Here is a 17,912-nt window from a genome sequence, read left to right as displayed (position 1 = left end):
TGGCGCGGGACGTGGACCCCGCTCCACCTTAGTCTTGGCCCACTTAGGTGGCGCCTCTGGAGCGGGGACCCTTGCAGTGGGCCCCGGACAGGAGGGCGACTGGCAGCTCCGGACAGGAGGGAGACTCTGGCAGCTCCGGACAGGAGGGAGACTCTGGCAGCTCCGGACAGGAGGGAGACTCTGGCAGCTCCGGACAGGAGGGAGACTCTGGCAGCTCCGGACAGGAGGGAGACTCTGGCAGCTCCGGACAGGAGGGAGACTCTGGCAGCTCCGGACAGGAGGGAGACGCTGGAGGCTCCGGACTGGGGATCGTCGCTGGAGGCTCCGGACTGGGGATCGTCGCTGGAGGCTCTGGACTGGGGATCGACGCTGGAGGCTCCAGACTGAAGGGCGTCACTGGAGTGGAGAGACACACAGGAGGCTTCGTGCCATGGATCATCACTGGAGGCTTCTTGCCATGGATCATCACTGGAGGCTTCGTGCCATGGATCATCACTGGAGGCTTCTTGCCATGGATCATCACTGGAGGCTTCGTGCCATGGATCATCACTGGAGGCTTCTTGCCATGGATCATCACTGGAGGCTTCTTGCCATGGATCATCACTGGAGGCTTCGTGCCATGGATCGTCACTGGAGGCTTCTTGCCATGGATCATCACTTGAGTGGAGAGACACACAGGAGGCCTGGCTCTGGGAGCAGGCACAGGACTCACCAGGCTGAGGAGACATGCAGGAGGGTTAGGGCTTAGTACAGGCACAGGACTCACCAGGCTGGGGAGACATGCAGGAGGGTTAGGGCTTAGTACAGGCACAGGACTCACGAGGCTGGGGAGACATGCAGGAGGCCTCTTCCTTGGCCGAGGCACCGGAAACACTGGGCCGTGGAGGCCACTGGCGGTCTCGAGCGCAGAGCTAGCACAACTCGTCCTGGCTGGATACCCCCTGTAGCCCGGCAAGTGCGGGGAGCTGGAACAGGCCGCACTGGGCTGTGCTGGCGAACCGGGGACACCGTGCTGGCGCAGGATAACCCAGGCGGAGGAGACACACTGGAGGCCAGATGCGCTGAGCCGGCACCATCCCTCCTGGCTCGATGCCCACTCTAGCCCGGCCGATGCGAGGAGCTGCGATGTAGCGCACCGGGCTATGAGTGCGCACTGGGGACACCGTGTGCTTCACCGCATAACACGCTGCCTGCCCGGTCACTCTCTCCCCACGGCAAACACGAGGAGTTGGCTCAGGTCTATGACCTGACTCCGCCAATCTCCCCGTGTGCCTCCCCCCCAAACAATTCTGGGGTTGCCTCTCGTGCACGCCTCCTCGAGCCAACTCCTCGTAGCTTCGCCGCTCCGCCTTAGCTGCCTCCAGCTCCTCTTTAGGACGGCGATACTCTCCCGTCTGTGCCCAGGGTCCCTTGCCGTCCAGGATTTCCTCCCATGTCCAACTCTCCGACAAATGCTGCTCCTTCCTACCACGCTGCTTTGTCCTTTGGTGGTGGGTAGTTCTGTAACGATGTTCGTCTGAGGAAGAAGGAGTAGACCAAAGCGCAGCGTGTACGTGTTCATGATGTTTATTGTCACCTGAACACTGAAACAAAAACAAAAGTGGAACAAAACGCAACAGTTCTGTCAGGTACTCATACAAAACAGAAAACAACTACCCACAAAACACAGGTGGGAAAAGGCTACCTAAGTATGGTTCTCAATCAGAGACAATGATAGACAGCTGCCTCTGATTGAGAACCACACCCGGCAAAAACACATAGAAATAGACAACATAGAACACCAGACATAGAATGCCCACCCCAACTCACGCCCTGACCAACCAAAATAGAGACATAAAAAGGATCTCTACGGTCAGGGCGTGACAGTCACACATTGACCTCTTTATTTATAGAAAGACCCACATGCCTGTTTGTGTGAGGGCAGCTTGGCCTGCAGTAAGGGAGGGTGGATTAACCTAAACAGAGCAGAGTGTTCACCGCTCCTCCCAGTCACTACAGTACTTGGCTGAACCCATTTCACACCCATGGGTGACCCAGTTCCTGGCAGTGATGTAAAGTACTTAAGTAAAAATACTTTCAAGTACTAGTTAATTTTTATTTATTTTGTATCTGTACTTTACTATTTATATTTTTGACAAGTTTTACTTCACTACATTCCTAAAGAAAATGTACTTTTTACTGCATACATTATCCCTTACACCTAAAAGTACTCGTTACATTTTGAATGCTTAGAAGGACAGGAAAATGGTTGAATTCTGTCACGGATCCCTCCAGAACTTTGATTATGCACACCTGTCCCCTAGTCCCACTGATTAGTACTTGTATAAGTGTTCCCTTTGGTTTCCATTGGGCTGTCGATTATTGTTACAATGTCTGTTGGTGCGTGTGAGTACCTGTGCTGTGTGTTATGGCTTTCGTGCCATTGTGGATTGCGCAGATGATTATGGGTCTCGTCCCGTGTATTAATCATTGTGCGCTTGTGTTATTTATTCGAGGTACTCCTCGCTCTTTTGTTTGGGTTTCTACCCTGTGTTTTGTTACGTGTTTGTTTGGTCTTCGTCCCTGTGCCTTTACACGGCACGCCGTAATTTAGGCTTAATAAAAAAAATACTATTACGCATTCCTGCGCCTGTCTCCCGACTCGTTCATGCCAATGTGACAAATTCAAGCGCTTATCAAGAGAACATCCCTGGTCATCCCTAATGCTTCTGATCTGGCGGACTCACTAAACACACGCTTCATTTGTAAATGATGTCTGAGTGTGCCCCTGGCTATCCATAAATAAAAACAACTAGAAAATGGTGCCATCTGGTTTGCTTAATATAAGGAATTTGCAATGATTTTGACTTTTGATACTTAAGTATAATTAAAACCAAAAACTTTTAGTCCTTTACATAAGTTGATTTTACTGGGTGACTCACTTTTACTTGAGTCATTTTCTATTAAGGTGTCTTTACTTTTAATAACAATTGGGCACTTTTTCTACCACTGGTTCCTGCGCTGGCCTCTCTAATCTGTACCCTGCATTGCACGGCAGGTTATAATGGGACATTATGGGGTCTGTAGGGCAAATGGATGTCAAATCTTTGGTCTATTTATCCTTTCCTTTTGTACTGTTTTGGGCATGCTCTCAATTCAACAGATCTCTTTTCTTATTTGAGACTTGATTACGATGGTCTCCAGTTCATACTAGAGTTTTCAAGTAAAAGCTAGAGATTCCAGAGAAAAATAAATCCCTATAAAGCCAACTACATGCAGACTGTAGGCTATCATGTCGTGTTTTGTCTGTCGGTCTAGTTTGTAGAATATTCTAGGATCTTAGGCTAAACCACCACATTGTGGTGCTGTTTACCATAACTCCCTGCCTCTCTTCTCTCCTCAATATCCTGGCCATGTCTCTTATCACAGTCGAAAGAAAACGAATGCTTTCCCCACCAGCGACTCGCAAAGAAGCTGCCCGTCGAACTTCCACATCTGCCCCAGCCATGCTCTCTCTCTGTCTGTCTGCCCCTCTGCCCCTATTCCCCTCTTTCATATCCATTTCCCTTAAACCTCTCCAGTTGGAGGTAGCCAGTCTAGCCCTTAGCTCTCAGATGGCCGGCCAGTGTGTGTGTGTGTGTGTGTGTGTGTGTGTGTGTGTGTGTGTGTGTGTGTGTGTGTGTGTGTGTGTGTGTGTGTGTGTGTGTGTGTGTGTGTGTGTGTGTGTGTGTGTTTGTGTTTGTGTGTGTGTGTTACAGTCAATGGACAGGGTAATCCCCTTCCACCAGATAGGCTAAGTGAAGTGCACACATTAACATTAAGGACAGACACATCTGGACCACCACATCTGGTGTCGGCTGCCCACTTTGGTCACGCTGGTCTGGGTACACCCTGCCATGCCAGCTTCGGGACAAGGGTCTCTCTCCTGGGATGGTGGCTGGCAGCAGCTGCCCCAACCCAGGGGGAGGTGAGAGGGGGTTGGGCCCTAGAGGGAGTGGAGCAGGAAGGCAGAAACCGATTTGGGGAATTCCAGCTGGTTTTAGAATTGAGTTGTGTGTTGGATTAGGAAGGAGCTGCTGGGAGTAGATAGGTTGGTATTTTAGAGCAGGTAGTAATAGGGGTCTGACAACTGGTGAGAAACGGAGGAAATGCTACTGGAGAATCAGAGTAACATTTTGTCTCAGGGCAAGATGATGCCGACGTGTCGTATACGGTACCTTCGGAAAGTATTCATACCCCTTGACTTATTTCACATTTTGTTGTGTTACAGCCTGAGTTCAAAATGGATACACAAAAAAATATTCTCACCTATCTACACGCAATAACCCACAATAACAAAGTGAAAATATGTTCATAGACATTTTTGCAAATGTATTGAACATTAAATACAATAATATCTAATTTACATAAGTAAAGTCAATACTTGTTAGAATCACCTTTGGCAGCGATTACAGCTGTGAGTCTTTCTGGGTCTTTATGAGCTTTGCACACCTGGATTGTACAGTATTTGCACATTATTCTTTTTAAAATTCTTCAAGTTCTGTCAAATTGGTTATTGATCATTGCTAGACAGCCATTTTCAAGTCTTGCCATAGATTTTCAAGAGGATTTAAGTCAAAACTGTAACTAGGCCACTCGGGAACATTCCATGTCGTCTTGGTAAGCAACTCCAGTTAAGATTTGCCTTGTTTTTTAGTCTATTGTCCTGCTGAAAGGTGCATTTGTCTCCCAGTGTCTGTTGGAAAGCAGACTGAACCAAGTTTTCACCTGTGCTTAGCTCAATTCCATTTATTTTTTTATCCTGAAAAACTTCCCAGTCCTTAACAATTACAAGGACACCCATACAAATTATGCAGCCACCACTATGCTTGAAAATATAGAGAGCGGTACTCAGTAATGTGTTGTATTGGATTTGCCCCAAACATAACACTTTGTATTCAGGAAAAAATGAATACACCATCTAAGGTGTATTTAATAACTTCACCCTGCTGAAAGGGATATTCAATGTCTGCAATCTACCAATAGGTGCCCTTTGTTGTGAGGCATTAGAAAACCTCCCAGGTTTTTGTGGTTGAATCTGTGTTTGAAATTCACTGCTCAACTGAGGGACCTTGCAAATAATTGTTTGTGTGAGGTACAGAGACGAGGTAGTCATTCATAAATCATGTTAAACACTATTATTGCACACAGAGTGAGTCCATACAACTTTTTCTGTGACTTGTTATGCACATTTTTAGTCCTGAACTTATTTAGGCTTGCCAAAACAAAATGGTTGAATGCTTATTGACTCAAGACATTTCAGCTTTTCATTTGTAATTCATTTGTAAACATTTCTAAATGTTGTGTGTAGGCCAGAGACAAAAAAATCTAAATGTAATCCATTTTAAATTAAGGCTGCAACACAACAAAACGTGAAAAAAGTTAAGGGTTGTGAAAACTTTCTCAATGCACTGTTTATTCCATGTGGTCAGGTGATGCTGGTGCTGGAGGAAGCTAGCAGTTATCTGCCTGTGCCTCTCACTGTGGTTGATTCATTAGTGGCCATTTTAATCCCAGTCAATGGCTGTGGATGGATCATCCCTGAGTAATGATGCTCGTAACGGATTATCCTGCCGGCAATTAGTCTCCCATCCAGCCGCTCTCTTCTCTAAGCCTCAGACCTGGGTTCACTTCAAATACTATTTGAAATCTTTCACATCATTTATTTTGAGCGTTTGCTCTAGCCTGCCTGGAGTGACAAAAGTGCAGGGTTATCTATTTTGGGACTATTCTATTGGACAATTAAGCCAGGCAAACTCAATTAATTACAGATCAAGTATTTGCAATGATTTCAAATAGTATTTGAACCCAGGTCTGGTATGCCCCAGACCCAAGCTGGTCCATGGGGGACTCGAAGAATGAGATTTACATTGTGGTTCCATTATTAGATAGCATCTTGGATTCCTTGTGGAGGGAGTGTCAAGGGAGGCTGTAGCGCTTATAGTGTATATTTACAAGGGTGTGTGTTTATGTATGTTTCTCCTCTAAAAATCTGTTGGTCTTACAGTTTTTTCCAATTGCTAACACACTAAAATGACTTGCACAGCACAATTATTTAAACTGACACTTGTAGGAGTAAATGAGATGTATAGGACAGCACATAGATGTATAAAATGGCTGAACATTAAAGATAGACCACACTAATGAAAGGGAGAGAACACATGGTCTGCTGACCTGACACTAAGGATAGAGAAACACATGGTCTGCTGACCTGACACTTAGGATAAAGAGACACATGGTCTGCTGACCTGACACTAATGATAAAGAGATTCATAGTCAGCTGCTTCTACACAGAGGCATATAGGACAGAATCTGCTGATTCCAATAAAGGTAAACTGAACAAAGAGTACATAGACACATTTAAGAAAATAATTGAGACATTATGCTGACACACTAAAAGATAGAGGGTCCAGCCACCATTATAATCAAATTGAAAACAGATATGAGCGTTATTGGGCGTGAACAAGTAGGAGGCTTGAACTAAAAGATAATGGTGGTGAAAGACTTAAGAAAAGAAAGGTCATTTGCATAAGGGATGGACATAATACTATGTGTGTATAAATATAACAGCTGGAGTTCTGAGAAGGTGTGTGTTCTGCGGGACATTCCGGCTTTGATATACTTTGTATTAAAAAGTCTATTTGATTTCACAAGTTCTTATGAGTGTTATATTTCTGAGATGATTTTCCACGACACACACAGAGAGCAAAACCTCTTCTCAAGTCTCCAAAAGTTTAAACACATTTTCTGCTTTACACACATTTTGCAATTCAAAATGGCACTTTTTAAATGCACTGCACACGGTTCTTTGCATAAGACACAACAATCTGACATAAAGTCACATGTTTGCCATTTCAAAACACTGCCATTCAAAATGACACTACATGAGCTAATTGGCCAATACATGTACCACCTGGCTAAACACCTCAATGGTTAATTGTTACCACTTCAATCAGGAAGTAAGCACTATGAAAATACCACAGGTGAGCACCTTTTGTTTTACAACAACAATGGAAGCCGTTGCAGAGAGAGGAAGAGGAAGAGGGAGGGTGAGAATGAGAGGGGGAGGAAGAGTGCGAGGTAGGGGTAGAGCTGGTAGAGGAGTTCATGGCCAAAGAAGACAACAACTTTCAAATGAAATCAGAGCAACCTTAGTTGATCATGTCATCAACCATGGGCTGACAATGCGAGAGGCTGGACAGAGAGTGCAGCCCAACTTGAGCCGTTTTACTGTCGCCTGTGTCATCCGGACATTTAGACTGGAGTACAGGTATGTAACCAAAATTTCTTTCACACTATGTAGTACACCCCATGTCATAGTGTATCAGTTGGATGACACCTGTTTACTTCATGAATGGCTGATGTCATACACTAACTGCACAAATGTCCTGTAGAATTTACTCTACTGTGGGGGAAATATCTTTAGGCTGCATTGTCCAAGCCCTATATTTTTGTTTTTTTGTTATTCTAAAGGACTGAGAGACGCAACCATGGTGGAGGAAGGGGCCAAATGTTCACCGGGGTACAGGAAACTGCCCTTGTAAACTTGGTTTTGGAAAATAATGAAATCAGATTACGAGAAATTCAATGCCACATCATCCAAGACAACACCATATTCAACAACATTCAACGAGTCAGTCTGTCCACATTGGCTCGCATTCTCAAGCGAAACCAAATCAGAATGAAACAACTTTATAAGGTGCCGTTTGAGAGAAACTCTCAAAGAAACAAAGAGGTCAGACGAGCATATGTGGATGTAAGTACAATATTGACTGCAGTACACTACACCCAGCATTGTTTCCCAGTGTACTGGATAACACCATATTGACTGCTTTTGTTCTTTGTTTTCAGGGAGTACTGGAAATGGATGCTCATGCAATCCCACATGAGTTCATCTTTATAGATCAGGCTGGGTTCAACCTAGTGAAGACCAGAAGAAGGGGGAGAAACGTCATTGGCAACAGAGCCATTATAGATGTTTCTTGCCAACGTGGTGGGAACATCACAATGTGCGCTGCCATCTCCAATACGCATGGTGTCCTCCACCGTCATGCCAACCTTGGACCATACAACACAGCCCATATTCTCACATTTCTGGACAGACTCCACAACATTCTCATACCACCAGAGTGTATGAATGATGCAGACCATCAAAGAACCCGGTACGTTGTAGTATGGGACAACGTGAGCTTTCATCGTGCAGCCCCAGTCCAAAACTGGTTTGCTGACCACCCACCATTTCTCGTGCAATACCTCCCACCATACTCACCATTTCTGAACCCCATAGAAGAGTTATTTTCGGCATGGCGGTGGAAGGTATACGACCGGCAGCCCTTTGTGCGCATGCCTCTTGTGCAGGCTATGGAAGAGGCATGTGATGAGAATGATGTGGGTGCGATTCAGGGATGGATAAGGCACTCAAGGCGCTTCTTCCCTCGATGTCTGGCAAGGGAAGATATTGCCTGTGATGTGGACGAGGCGTTGTGGCCAGACCCAGCTGTGCGGTAAGATGCTGCCTAATTCTTTTTCTTGCCTCTTTTTTTCTATATCTTTTCTGCAATTTTCTTTTTCAGTTTACTGTTTTTTTGTGAGCATATTTTTGTTCAGTCCAATGTAAATATATCTGCTGTGCATATGTTGCACTGACTTGTTTGGTGAAACATAAAAAATCTAATGTTTCAACAGCATGTGTGTGTATCTGCAAATATTTCTGTGCATCTGAAGAATTTTCTACAATTTGAACTATTTTAGTATTATGGCAAAGCATACTAAAGATGAGTGCTTTCCATTATGCCCAACAGTGTGTAGTTGGTTAGACAAAAATCTGGTAATATGAATGAAGTGTGTGCCATTTCGTGCAAACGTTTGATTTTGATAATGCTATATGTAGTTTTGGTTGCAGTGCTTCATTTAACAGGATATATGAGGTATTTTGCAGTTTGGGTGTGTGGTTTTGTGAATTGTGTTAAATATTTTGATAAAACCAGCCTAGTTTGCAAAATTGTGTTTTAGCAATTGGGAAAAACTGTAATAGCCTAACAAAGAAGCATTTGTTAAATATACTTCCTTCGTCCTCCACGTGTATACTTCTTTCTCCTCTTCCTTCTCCTTTTCTCCTCCTTCTCAGGTGCCATCCTGGGCTTCATGCTGAGTGTGTTCCAGATCGCTCTAAATGATTGTGAGGAGCTCTACAGGAGCTGGGTTCTAACGTCTTCAAGAAGAACGTCATCGTTGGCACCATCAAGATGGGCCGGAGCCATTTCTTCTACGACTCGCAGACCTTGGAGCAAATCCTCAAGTGAGTACGGAATAGAATAGAATAGCTTCATAAATCCAGAACAGCACAGCACGTTCATTTGTCTCAAAGTGTATTGGAGGAGATGATCAAAGGTCCCTTCCTCGGTATGGTTGAATCAAGGACAGAGGAAGCAAGGATTTGAACACTAAGTAACATTTTCAGACACAGCCTCCTAGTAACAAAACTCCTTTTTCCTCCTCTCCCACAGAGAGAAAATGGGCTCTGATCTGATGGTGGAAACATCAAGAAACCCCAAATGCTCAAAGTTAAGCCTTGTCACATGGCATGACTCGTTACACTGTCTGGGGTGTGGAGCTGATGATCACACACACACACACACACACACACACACACACACACACACACACACACACACACACACACACACACACACACACACACACACACACACACACACACACACACACACACACACACACACACACACACACACACACACACACACACACTCATGGATGGCAAGGTGGACGGTGAGGAAGGAAGGCCCTCACGATCTCTTAAAGGTCCTAGTAGTCATCTCAAGAGGTGGTCTGAGTTTGGTTTTGGTTCGAGAGGTGGTCTGAGTTTGGTTTTGGTTCGAGAGGTGGTCTGAGTTTGGTTTTGGTTCGAGAGGTGGTCTGAGTTTGGTTTTGGTTCGAGAGGTGGTCTGAGTTTGGTTTTGGTTCGAGAGGTGGTCTGAGTTTGGTTTTGGTTCGAGAGGTGGTCTGAGTTTGGTTTTGGTTCGAGAGGTGGTCTGAGTTTGATTTTGGTTCGAGAGGTGGTCTGAGTTTGGGTTCCCTTTAATAGGGCAATGTGGACATAAAGCTCCCCAGGTTCCCTTGTCATTATTCCCGCTCCACACCTAGATTACCGCAACGTCGTTTCCCCCGGCATAAGCCCTCACATTGGTGCCACAAACGAGAGAAGACGGTGATGTGCAGGTTCAAGCAAAAAACGTGTGCTGTTTTTGGACATTGATTCGCGATTGTCAAGGATGCTCAGACATTCCAAAATATGTGTGGTTTTTAGTTCAAAAGATTTGTTTTCCAGTATGTGATCTATAGGCTAAGAGAGCTTCATAAGCTGTTTAGTCGATTGTGGGGGTTTGAATAGTGTGAGAAGACAACATATTTGGTGAGAATCACAACATAAGGTACAAAATCTATTTTAGCTCTTAATTAAAGGGGCAGTAGCCTACATTGTGTGTACAATTTTTAAGTATAACATTATTTCATCTGCAGTTATTCTTCTGCTATTTATTCTGTTACCAATCATTTTTGCATGTTAACAGTATCCTCGGATTACAATTATTGTCTTATCTTTGAACTAAATGCAATCTATTACCTCCCAAAATATAAGTAGGTGTATCTAGCTGTCCGATAACACATTCTGATGGAATGGCTTGTCCAGCACATTGTAAAAACCCAGAGTGCATTGAGTGAAAAAAAAAATATTGTTTCCTTTCTAAACATATCAATGTGAATTCAAAGAGGACTCGGATCACAAAATAGGTGAAGTGAACTGACAAAAAAGTTGAGTCCTCATTCAAGGGAAGGGTGAATTGAGAATAGAAAGGTACAGTAACTGAGTTATGTGAAAACACCCTTGGTTTAACTCATTTTCCGCATGGTGATAACACCACGGAAGGCCTTAAACTCCATCCTACCAAAACATCCTGAAATTTCAAGCAGTCTTTTCGAACAGCTCTTACGCATAAAGGGCATTGTCAATCAAACCAAATGAAATTGTACTTGTCACATGCGCCGAATACAACAGGTGTAGACCTTACAGTGAAATGTTTACTTACAAGCCCTTAACCAACAATGCAGTTTTAAGAAAAATACCTAAAAAATAAAAATAAATAAAAGTTACAAATAATTAAAGAGCAGCAGTAAAATAACAATAGCGAGGCTATATACAGGGGATACCGGTACAGAGTCGTTCATTTTCACATTATCTTAATTTTCAAAATGTAACAGTATTATTCCAAACTCATAGTGTGGAAATATTTATATATATAAAACATAGAAAAATCACATTTTTGACTCCACTGGGCCTTCAAAGGCCCCATGCAGTCTTTGAATTACACAGCTCTAAATGGCTGATGGTCTATTATAATCAGATCACATTGTGACATCACATTGTGACATCATGATGTGGTTTACCTGAACAGGTCTTCCACATAAAGGGCATTGTACATAATTGTACAATTTCAGACCGTTATTCCACCTCATAGTGTGGAAATATCATAATGAAAGCAGGCAAATCATGTATTTAACTGCATTGCCCCTTTAAGAATGAGGTCACTCAGAAAGCTTCTGGCCGGTGGCTGGCTGGCACGCACGCACGCACATGTTTCGTTCTTCTATCCTCGTGGGGACCTGAAATTGATTTCCATTCAAAATCCTATTTTCCCTAACCCATATCCCTAACCTTGACACCTAAACCTAACTCCTAAGTTCCAGTGGCGGTTGTAGCTTGTATGGCTCCCTGGGCGAACCCCACCCCCCCACAAAAAAAAGCACCATTCTGCACTAACTGTAATTTTCATTCTGGCATTTGGAACAACACAAGTAAAACGTCATAACATTTAAAACTATATAAATATAAAAAATATATACAAAAATAAGACTCATAAATATCAAAAAGTAGTAACAAAGACAAATAGAAACACATTTGTGTTGATTTGGCACTCGAGCATCAATACATTACCCATCCACCAACACTGTCAACCAAGAGTCAAGACTAAACCAATTCACCGTGGTGGTGTACAGACTGGTTTTATATTACTCTAAATGATTTTGCACAAACCAGCAAAAAATGCTACAGTATGTCTGTGAAACTATATATTCACAGTATTATGAATGAATTGTGGTTTATTTGGTAGCATTTCGTAGTGTGACTGATTTATAAATAATTGCATTAGTACTGTACAAAGTTAGAGGTGCGCTATTTGTTAGATTCCCCCACCTCCCCTACCTCAGGCTTCCAGTGGGGAGACCTGAGGTCAACCTACCCCCTCCCCCTCCCCATCTCGTACTTCTGAGTGGTATACATTCCCAGGCAGTAGCATGCCTAGCTCACAAACTAGAATCAGGGCGCCCACTCCGACAAGGTTAATTGACCCACAGTCCCACACGGTGACATGATATCATTGACGTGACGTGCAAATGAGCGATAGAAAACGGATCGCACAAATGTCACCATTCCAATTTTTTTTTTGTGCGGGCGCCCCATGCCGCCCCCGGCAAGATGCCGCCCCGGGCGGCTGCCCATGTCGCCTATACCTAAATCTGCCAGTGCTCCTAACCCTAAACCTAACCACTAACCTGTTACCCGTACCCTAATTGTAACCCTAACCCTGAACCTAACCCCTAAGCTTAAAATAGCCTTTATCCTCATAGGGACATGGGAAATTGATCGATTTTAGATCCCCACAAGGGGACTTGTCATTGTCATATTATTGTCATATATTGCCCCTCCTATATCTGCTATGTGGATGACGTGGCTATAGCAACACATTCTATTAATATCACTCTTATTCAATACATGGTTATGTACATTTACATAACCAACATCACCAGCAGCTTATTGAATGGGGCCAAATGGAAAAACAGGAAATATCATGTCATACCCTACTCCTACCTCCAGGTAGCATCATTGAGCACTCCTCTGACGGCCTATGTCGTCTGGGAATATAACCAGCCAACCGAGCCAGGGGTGCACTCCCACTACCTCAGGGGCTATGAACACAAAATGTGGCAGGCAGTCAGAGTCTCCTCCACTGCCATGGGACATCAGGTAAGACCAGGACCAGGTTGGCTCACCAGAGAGCATTAGGGTCAATTGGGCTCTGATATCTTGTAATTATTATTTTGTAAGGGTGAGGACCCTCTCTCGTGCTCTCTGGTTTTTCCTCATTCAGTCCCTGTACCCACTTTTCTATAATGAGCAGGGGTGGGAACAGGCATTATAATTCATAGTAGAATACTTGAGGTTTTATCCTACTTCACCCAGCAGCAGCCTGTATTTAAAGGACTGAGTGACATTTATGGCCTCCCTCCAGTGTGTAGCCTAGTTCACATAATCCTGCAAAATCCCACTTCCCCTTCCCCATCCCTGTAATAGACTTCCGGAGTTTTGGATTCATGTGAAAACCATCAGCATTTGTTTCATTTGGACAGAGAACAGGAAGAGTGAGACAGACTTGTACGGCCCGAATGGTGCCATATTCCATACATAGTGCACTACTTTTTACCTAAATGAATGCACTATATAGGGGATGGGATGCCGTTTGAGACGCAATCTGCCTGAGAGATGGTTAACTCTATCCATTCTAAACAGGCATCTAAAGAGACAAGCCATTAGACAGGGCAAGAGCTCAGCAACCGCAAATACCTACAGTGCCTTCAAAGTATTCATACCCCTTGACTTATTCCACATTTTATTGTGTTATAGCCTGAATTCAAAATAGGTTAAATATTTTTTCTCACACATCTACACACAATACCCCATAATGACAAAGTGTAAACATGTTTTTAGAATTTGTTTGCTAATTTATTGAAAAAAACTTTCTTTAAGCACCTTTGGTAGCGATAACAGCTGTGAGTCTTTCTGGGTAAGTTTCTAAGAGCTTTCCACACCTGGATTGTGCAATATTTGTCCATTATTATTTTCAAAATTCTTCAGGCTCTGTCAAATTGGTTGTTGATCATTGCTAGACAACCATTTTCAGGTCTTGCCGTAGATTTTCAAGTAGATTTAAGTAAAAACTGTAACTCTGACAGCCACTAAGCAACTCCAGTGTGGATTTGGCCTTGTGTTTTAGGTTATTGTCCTGCTGAAATGTGAATTCATCTCCCAGTGTCTGGTGGAAAGCAAACTGAACCAGGTTTTTCACTGCTCGACTGAGGGACCTCACAGATGTGTGGGGTACAGAGATGAGGTAGTCATTAATAAATCACGAAAAACACTATTATTGCACACAGAGGAAGTCCATGCTACTTATTATGTGACTGGTAAGCATATTTTTTACTCCTGAACTTATTTAAGCTTGCCATAACAAAGGGGTTGAATACGTATTGACTCAAGAAAGTTCAGCTTTTCATTTTTTATTCATTTGTAAAAGTTTAGAGAAAGAAAAAAAATCCACTTTTACATTATAGGGAATTGTGTGTAGGCCAGTGACAAAACATATACATTTAACCCATTTTAAATTCAGGCTGTAACACAAGAACATTTGGAAAAGGTCAAGGGTTGTGAATATTTTCTGTACATCCTGAATCCTCTCCACTCAGCTATTTTACTGATCAATAATATAGCCCTTCTCCTGCCCCTAATTGCCTTCCCAATTGAGTTGCATCCCCCCCCCCCCCCCCCTTTTTCCCTCAGATAAGCCTCAATTCGTCGGAGCATGGACTCTGCAAGGTGTCGAAAGCGTTCCAGAGGGATGCATGCCCACGTTGACTCCAATGCTTCCCAGAGTTGTGTCAAGTTGGCTGGATGTCCTTTGGGTGGTGGACCGTTCTTGACACACTCACCGGAAACTGTGTTAAAAACCCGGCAGCGTTACAGTTCTTGTAACAAACCAATGCGCCTGGCACCTATTACCACACCCCATTCAAAGGCACTTAAATAGGTTGCCTTGTCCATTCACTCTATGAATGGCACACATACATAATCTGTCTCGATTGTCTCAAGGCTTAAAAATCCTTCTTTAACCTGTCTCCTCCCCTTCATCTACACCGATTGAAGCGGTTTTAACAAGTTATAGTGCATTCGGAAAAATATTCAGACCCATGACAATTAAATTGTTTTTTTCCCCCTCATCAATCTACACACAATACCCCATAATGACGAAGCAAAAACAGGTTATTAGACATTTTTGCAAATGTATTAAAAATAAAAACTGAAATATCACATTTACATAAGTCTTCAGACCCTTTACTCGGTACTTTGTTGAAGCACCTTTGGCAGCGATTACAGCCTCGAGTCTTCTTGGGTATGACACTACAAGCTTGGCACACCTGTATTTGTGGAGTTTCTCACATTCTTCTCTGCAGATCCTTTCAAGCTCTGTCAGGTTGGATGGGGAGCGTCGCTGCACAGCTATTTTCAGGTCTCTCAAGACATGTTCGATCGGGTTCAAGTCAGGGCTCTGGCTGGGCCACTCAATGACATTCAGAGACTTGTCCCAAAGCCACTCCCGCATTGTCTTGGCTGTGTCCTTAGGATTGTTGACCTGTTGGAAAGTGAATCTACACTCCATTCTGAGGTCCTGAGCAGGTTTTCATCAAGGATCTCTCTGTACTTTGCTCATTTCATCTTTCACTAGATCCTGACTAGTCTCCCAGTCCCTGCCGCTGAAAAACATCTTCTTGGTCACCTCCCTGACCAAGGCACTTCTCCCCCAATTGCTCAGTTTGGCCGGGCAGCCAGTTCTAGGAAGAGTCTTGGTGGTTCCAAACATCTTCCATTTATGAATGATGGAGGCCACTGTGTTTTTGGGGACCTTCAATGCTGCAGACATTTTTTGGTACCCTTCCCCAGATCTGTGCCTCGACACAATCCTGTCTCGGAACTCTACGGACAATTCCTTTGACCTTGTGGCTTGGTTTTTGCTCTGACATGCACTGTCAACTGTGGGATCTTTGTAGACAGGTGTGTGCCTTTCCAAATCATGTCCAATCATTTTAATTTACCACAGGTGGACTCCAATCAAGTTGTAGAAACATTTCAAGTATGATCAATGGAAACAGGATGCACTTGAGCTCATTTTCGAGTCTCATAGCAAAGGGTCTGAATACTTCTGTAAATAAGGTATTTCTGTTTCTTATTTGTTATACTGTAAATGTGCATGCATTTCTAAAAACCTGTTTTTGCTTTGTCATTATGGGGTGGTGTGTGTAGATTTATGAGGAAAACATTTACTTTAATCCATTTTAGAATAAGGCTGTAACGTAACAAAATGTGGGAAAAGTCAAGGGTCTGAATACTTTCCAAATGCACTGTACATCAACAAGGGATCATAGAATTCACCTGGATTCACCTGGTCAGTCTATGTTATGGAAAGAGCTGTTTTGTATGTAAACCTAAAATTTCCATTAAAAATCCTATTTTTCTTAAACCCTAACCTAAACCGTACCCTAAACCTAACCACTAAACCTTTAACACAACCCTAATTCTAACCCTAATTCCACTTTTAATTGTAACCCAACACTAAACCTGACCCCTATCTTAAAATATGCTTTGTCCTCATGGAGACGTGGGAAATATCCCCATGAGGGGGAATTTTCCTTGTTTTACTATCCTTGTGGGACTGGGGGATTTTTAGGTCCCCACAAGAATAGAAGAACCCCCCCCCCCCCCCTCCCACTCACACACATTTGTTTTTCAGTAAGCCTGTAATCAGTAATCATAATGTAGCCTCAAGGTGTAGGTGAAGGATGTGTGTAGTTTCTTATCTGCCTGGGTTGGAATTCTCATCATGTCATCCTCCCAAATTGTCTTAGGGAACACAGATGTAGCATACATCTGGGGCGGCAGGTAGCCTCGTGGTTAGAGTGTTGGGGCAGTAACCGAAAGGTTGCTGGATTGAATCCCCGAGTTGGTAAGGTAAAAATCTGTCGTTCTACCCCTGAAAAGGGCAGTTAGCCCACTGTTCCCCGGTAGGCAGTCATTGTAAATAAGAATTTGTTCTTAACTGACTTGCCTAGTTAAATAAAGGTAAAATAAAATATGCACATCACACGGAGGTGAGATCCGCACACTTGTTTGTTTTCATCAAAGGTGGGAATCCCATGCTACCACGCTTTTAATTGGAACCGGTGTAAATTGTGTAGGTGAGCGCAGCACGCTCTGAAATTAAACAGAATGGTTGATGAAAGCCGCCTTCCTACCGTCTTCCTTCCAAGTCTCCCTCTTCTCCCAGATACTCATATAGTATCCCAACAAAGACCCTCCTCCACACACACACACACACACACACACACACACACACACACACACACACACACACACACACACACACACACACACACACACACACACACACACACACACACACACACACACACACACACACCTTTTGAAATCTACATCAGACTCGTTAAAACAGAGAAGCATGTGCTTGTTAAATCTCTCTTATCCCACTAGGTGCTAGCTAACTGGGGAAAACTCTTACCGGGAAAGTGTGACACCTTAGGTAGTGAAACATGTTTAAAATGACAACATTTACATTTACATTTTGGCCATTTATCAGACGCTCTTGTCCAGAGCGACTTACAGTAGTGAGTGCATACATTCTCGTACTGGTCCCCCGTGGGAATCAAACCCACAACGCTGACGTTGCAAGTGCCATGCTCTACCTACTGAGCCACACGGGACCGTTGATGTACAGTCCATAACAGAGTTATACATTGTTCTTGTCATTGAGGAAGGAATTTATGAGGAATTTTTTAATTGTATAGTTGAGAAGGAAAAGCAATTAAGTCTGTCTGCACAGCTGATTGGCAAACGAACTATGAATTGATCACAAAACCATCTGATATTGCCAACTACTTTAATGACTTTTCATTGGCAAGACTAGCAAATTTAG

At 43.6% G+C, this 17,912-nt stretch overlaps 1 pseudogene; it reads left to right on the top strand.

The window, feature by feature from the left end:
- The first annotated feature begins 8,321 nt into the window (after positions 1–8,321).
- The window catches only part of LOC120053315, a 43,027-nt pseudogene continuing 33,436 nt past the window's right edge, over positions 8,322–17,912 (top strand).

The sequence above is a fragment of the Salvelinus namaycush genome, chromosome 9, assembly GCF_016432855.1.
Source record: "Salvelinus namaycush isolate Seneca chromosome 9, SaNama_1.0, whole genome shotgun sequence".
NCBI classification, from domain to species: Eukaryota; Metazoa; Chordata; class Actinopteri; order Salmoniformes; family Salmonidae; genus Salvelinus; species Salvelinus namaycush.
The sequence above is the reverse complement of the archived record's forward strand: the minus strand, read 5'-3'. Positions and strand labels throughout refer to the sequence as shown.